The 6,178-nt window shown below is 44.7% G+C and overlaps 1 non-coding gene across 1 annotated transcript; it reads right to left on the bottom strand.

Annotated features, from left to right (window-relative positions):
* Positions 1-327: 327 nt before the first annotated feature.
* On the bottom strand, positions 328-401 carry trnan-guu (transfer RNA asparagine (anticodon GUU)). Its single transcript has one exon. It is a non-coding gene; the product is annotated as a tRNA-Asn (tRNA).
* Between the last annotated feature and the right edge of the window lie 5,777 nt (positions 402-6,178).

The following is a 6,178-nucleotide window of genomic DNA, read 5'->3' as shown; positions in this document are numbered from 1 at the left end:
TGCTCCATCATTGAACACATTTCAGTTTGGGTTAGGCAGATCTATGATCTATAGAATAATGAATGGAAGCAGGGATATGGAATTGGAACAAATGCTCGGTCACAAATTCATGTCTGGATTCTAATTGTTAAGTTTAATGGTATAATGGAAGCATGTATACAATGCTGTATGTAAGATGTCGCTATCAGTAGTCATGAAATAATGTTGGTGACAACAGATAACAGTGTAGCCGGTAACACTTGAGAGCTTTTTTTTATTGATGCCCACGTAACCCATTACCAACCCGCAACGGTTCGCTTATGAATGGTGATAAAATAGTGCAAGCTCTATCCCTGGGTGGGCTCGAACCACCAACCTTACGGTTAACAGCCGAACGCGCTGACCCATTGCGCCACAAAGACCTAGACAGCAGCTGTTGCAGATATTCTAAACAAGGATGTCAATGACCACAATTCCATTTCTGCAAGCTTTTGCTCCAGAACTGCAGCATGACAGCACCGTGTACAATTCTGTACCAGTCTCTTTGGTTATGTTGATCCTGTAACATTGCTGTAGTGTGTTGGTCATTCCCTTTCTCCTATGAATGTGCAGGTAAAATGAATCCATGTGTCTTATCGCAGGGAGGAATTCAATGGGACGGAAGGGAACTGACAACCAGAAGCCCAAGGATCCAATATTTTCCACTCAGTCATCAATAACACCATTCCCAGCTGCAACTCCTTCCAAATATTGTGATCCATTTCCCTCAGGATCTGTCCCAAGATTTAATATTTCCCTTCTTTTCTCTTCATTTTGAAATTCGCTTCAATACCCAACATAAATTGAATTGCAAACCTGAGGGCTAACCGTGGGAAACAAGTCTCTGGGTAAAACAGATGCTCATTTCCAGATTCACAGCACTCAGCGTTTCACGCAAATGGAAGAATTTAACACTGAAAAGTTTTGGAAACTTGGTGTGAATATTGACTGCGATTCACTCAGGTATTGTGTAAATGCTGCTCGATAGTTCAGTGAGAGGGATAAAATCTATGTACGTTTTGCTGAGCTTGTGTTCGGTGTACTGGGAGGCTTCAACCGGGTTGAATTTTGTGTCCCAGAGATATGCAGTAATCCACTGATTGAAGCTGCAGTCGCAGGGATCGTAGGCAGGAAAACAGAATTAAATGGTTTTATTTATCCGGGATTCCTTTTTTTCAATATTCCACTTCCTCCTTCTTTGGCCATTAGTTTATTTTTCTAATGTAATTTTCAAAGGATAGCCGCTGTTAAGTTCTGGACACTAAGCAACTGATCTCCGCAATTATCATTACAGCTTTTCTTCCTTTACTTTCCTTGAACAGGCTGTGAAAGGGAGACTGATACAGCTGCTGCTCGGGAGCTCAAAAGCGACTGGAGTCTACGCTGGAGATATCTATGCAAGCGTGTCAGGTAATTGTTCCATCCAATGTTGGTGAGTGTTTATCACAGATGGATATGAATAGTGGGTCGATGAACAGGGTTTTCTGATCGATTGCCGTAGACTGTGAAACAGTGCTGTACTAAATAAGGAATGGCATGCCATGACATAGATGGAGGCATGAGATAAGTCAACAGTACATGAGAAACTGCTCGGATTTGTTTCATCATTGAGTACAGGCAGACACTTAGCTTATGCATCAAGAGGAAGCTCGCTCATCTGTGCAAGTACATTGTGTAATATTTCTTGTCATTCAGCTATTTAAATTTTACAATTTCATAACTTTTCTTGTTTCGCCATTAACTGCTTTCTTTCCCCCCCTGTTGCCTTGTCTATTCATTGTTGCCTCTTTATTTGATGTCATTTCCTATTTTTGTTCGCCTCATACTCTTGAGAATCCCCAGATTCCCTATCTATCGGGTTCCTTGGTAACAGTGAGCAGTTTTCAGCTTGTGTGTGTGTGTCCTTGAGTTTCATTAGGTTTCAGTTTTTCATTCTGTGTGTCCGTATAAATTTCTGGCATTCAGGCTTTGTTTTTAAGGGCGGATTATTTCATGAGGAAAGACTGGAGAGACAATGTTTGTATCCACTGGAATTCAGAATAAGAGTAGGCTACTTGATTGATATGTATAAAATACAAAGGGGTCTTGACAAGGTGGATGTGAAGAGGATAGTTCCTCTTCTGCGTGAATCTATAACTAGGTATCACTGTTTCAAAAGAGGGATTCGCCCATTTAAAATAACACTGCACCACAGCCTCCTCTGATGAGTATTTATAAATACTCACTTGTAGCAATGTCCTTCCTTGGCGTGTCCCTGTATCATTCACTGCTCTCAGGCCACGTTCATCTTTGTCCCTTAGTTGGATTGTCTCTGTATCATTCCGCTTAAACTCACTCTTGCCTATGTCAATGTCTTTTATATCTCTCTCAAAGTGTATAGGTGCATTGGGTGATGTAGGAAGTGTACAACTTCGGGAGTAAGGATATACTTGCCTGCATAGCACAGTTGATCAAACGTTTAAACATGGAGAGTTAGCGAGCACTGAGCCGATGCTCTGCTGAGGTCTCATTCAGCCTTTGAAATTTCGTAGATACTAAGCAGAGGGTCCAGATAGTGACAGACCTGATCCACTGAAGGATTCCTAAAACAGTTCCATGGCTAAACGTCTCAGATGTTAGAACATAAGAACATAAGAAATAGGAGCAGGAGTAGGCCATCTAGCCCTTCGAGCCTGCCCCGCCATTCAATAAGATCATGGCTGATCTGTTGTGGCTCAGTTCCACTTTCCCGCCCTCTCCCCATAACCCTTAATCCCCTCTTTTATCAAGAACCCATCAACCCGCTTCTTAAAAATATTTAGCGAGGCAGCCTCCACCACTTCAACGGGCAGAGAATTCCAGAGATTCACCACCCTTTGAGTGAAGAAGTTCCTCCTCAACTCCGTTCTAAACCGCCTCCCCTTTATCTTGAGGCTGTGCCCCCTAGTCCTACTGTCTTTTTTGAGCGGGAAGAGTCTCTCCACCTCTATCCTATCCATCCCATTCATCATCTTATACGTCTCAATGAGATCTCCCCTCATTCTTCTAAACTCTAACGAGTACAAGCCTAGTTTATTCAGCCTCTCCTCATAGCTCAACCCCCTCAACTCCGGTATCAGCCTAGTAAACCTCCTCTGCACTCCCTCCAAGGCCAAAATATCCTTGCGCAGGTGCGGCGCCCAAAACTGCACACAGTACTCCAGCTGCGGCCTCACCAATGCCCTATACAGCTGCAGCAAGACCTCCCTACTTTTATATTCAATCCCCCTCGCAATGAAGCATTGAATACAGGAAGCCATTGAGCTGATGCACAGACTGGGCCACGCTCACCTGCATAGGCACATTGCTCAGGTTTTTAACAGGAAGTATGCACAGGGATAGGAAAACATACCTTTCAAGTTATCACCAGTTTACACTTGTATATTGCTCAGACCTGCCTTACAGTCACATTCTTTGACCTGCTGCATTATTTTGATCGCTGCTTGTTTCTCGGTTCTCAGATTGAACTGTTTTTAGACATACATTTCTTCCCACCTGTTCTATCTTGTGTTCGCTCCCTCAACCTCATCTTCATCACTCCCTGTGTCAGCCGGAGATATCCCCTACCGCCCGCCCCCTTTTCTATCGTCCCATTCCCAGGTTAAATCTCGCAGCTCCGGAATCCATGAGCTGCTGTCAGGCAGCTTTGAAACATTTTTAAGTCTGAGGAACCTTCATTTGGTGAAACTGATCTTCCCAGACAAGCCTGAATTGAAACAAATAACAATTGGAAACGAAACACAAACTCTTTAACTGGTAGCTGCTCTCTCTCTCTCTCTCTCTCTTTCGCTGGTTAACCTTTCAGTCTGATGGGATTCTGCTATGTGTTGTCTCAGCCGATCCTGGATTGAATTGGGTGACAGTTTGATCCGAGGTTAATGTGGTTTCCTCGGGGTGTGTGTCAGAGCGGCTGACAGCGCCGCTGTTCAATCTGACTGTTACTTTCTGCGATTCTCCACACAAACCGCAACAGACTGGAGCACCCAATGATAGCTGCAAAGCAGTTTTTGTACGGGGGTGAGACTGCTTTCTATCATTGTGAGTCTGAAAGCGCAGTAATAGCGGCCAGCGTCAGTCAGCTGCAGGATCGAGATGGTTAAAGTAGTTAATTTAGCCGAGGTCTGGCGATCAGCAGAGAAACGGGGTCCAAAACCTTCCCCTCTGTCCTCTTGTGTACTCCAGGATCTTTTCACTATAATGAACTGCAAATCCTTCTGTAGCTGCTGTCTGTACCAATATAAGATGTAGTCACTTGCTGTAGTGCTGTAGGTACATCCGATAGTCACCGTTTCACCTTCTCTCCCCTCTGAAGACTGGGGCTGAGAAACAGAATCTCCATCACTCGGATCTGTAACGTGTTCAAGAAGAAGAAAAAAAATCTAAGTGTTGGACGTGCTGCTGAAATAATATTAACACTTTATATTCACCGAGACATAACTGGAGTTACGAAATAAAAACAAATGATGGTGGAAATACACAGCAGGGGCAAGAACCACCACTGGGGAGAAGCAGAGCTAAAGGTTCAGATCGCGATAACATTTAACCAGATTGGAGTCATCCTTACTGATAAGAAACAGCCCGAACACAATGCAGACGGTGAGGAACTCCATGGCGGCTGCAGAGCCCGGGGCTGTGACTACCTTTAAAACTCCAAGCACTGCCGGAACAGAATCTGTTTTTACAGTCACTTTCTGATCTCAAACTTCCCGTCCAATCAACAATTTGCAGTCTACCCGTCATAGATTGAGATAAGATTTCAATGAGTTTCAGTGATCAGCTGAAGCACTTTGACCTTCACTATTACATATCTGAGACTCAGTGACTGAGTGGGTACAGTGTGTGGTGAGAGGGAAGAATCAGCTTCACTGACAAGGCCATAAGAGATAGGAGCAGAATTTAGCCATTCGGCCCAACGTGCCTATTCCACCATTCAATCATGGCCGATATGTTTAAAATCCCGCAGAATCATAGAATCCCTACAGTGCACAAGGAGGCCATTCGGCCCATCTAGTCTGAACCGGCCACAATCCTGAACCGAACACCCCAAGGATGTTGATTAGGTTGATTAGCCACGGTAAATTGCACCTTAATGTCAGGGGGATTAGAAGGTAAAAGTATGGGGTTACGGGGATAGCACAGGACCTGGGTGGGATTGTTGTCGGTGCAGGCTCTATGGGCCAAATGGCCTCCTCCTGCACTGTAGGGATTGTATTCTATGATTCAATCCCACCCAGGCCTATTCCTATAACGCCATCCCCCTGACACTAGGGTCAATTTGTCATGGACTACCAATCTTACCCGCGTCTCTTTGGGAGGAAACAGGAGCATCCGGAGGAGACCCACACAGACACGGGGAGGACAATATACGGATTGTACAACAGCGGATTTAGGTGCAGATTCCCTGAGAGAAACAAATGCAGCCACCCAAAACATCCAAGCTCAGAAATGAAGATAAACGAATAGAAAGGCAGTGAGTGAATCAAAGGCCGATACAATGATCGAAGGAGAGAGATAAGTAGAGAGGAACAGATGGAGAGGCGGAGAGATAAGCAAGAGGAAAGGGAATGACAGAAATGAGCAGTGACAGGGAGATTATGGGTGGGGGGGTGGTGGTGCAGACATTGAGATAAGTGAGGGAGAGGCGGGAGCCACAAGGGAAGTAGATGATGATACGGTGAAGGGAACAGTTGGAGATATGTAGAGATAATACAGGGAGAGACGCAAAGAGAGACAAACGGACAGATGACAAGTGAAGCAGAGATAGACAGTGACAGAAACAAACGGGTCCAACTTGAAAATCAGTGGCCTAAATCCAATCAGATTCCAGAAAGGGAAAGAAAAGTAACAACTTAGGACGTGATGCCAGCAGGGAGATTTCTGAGAGGCGCTTCGCATCCTCAGAGTGAAACCAGTATCACTATTACATTGCGATCCTGCCCCTGCCCCTGCAGGAAACACGCACATGCGGTGAGGCAGCTCCATCTGGCGGCGATCCGAGGTAAATGATTATTTTCTGGAATTCAGAGTAAGAGTAGGCTACTTGATTGATATGTATAAAACACAAAGGAGTCTTGACAAGGTGGATGTGAACAGGATAGTTCCTCTTCTGGGTGAATCTATAACTAGGAATCTCTGTTTCAAA

This window comes from Carcharhinus amblyrhynchos, unplaced genomic scaffold, assembly GCF_965287045.1.
Source record: "Carcharhinus amblyrhynchos unplaced genomic scaffold, sCarAmb.v2.hapA scaffold_39, whole genome shotgun sequence".
In the NCBI taxonomy this organism is placed as follows: Eukaryota; Metazoa; Chordata; class Chondrichthyes; order Carcharhiniformes; family Carcharhinidae; genus Carcharhinus; species Carcharhinus amblyrhynchos.
The sequence above is the reverse complement of the archived record's forward strand: the minus strand, read 5'-3'. Positions and strand labels throughout refer to the sequence as shown.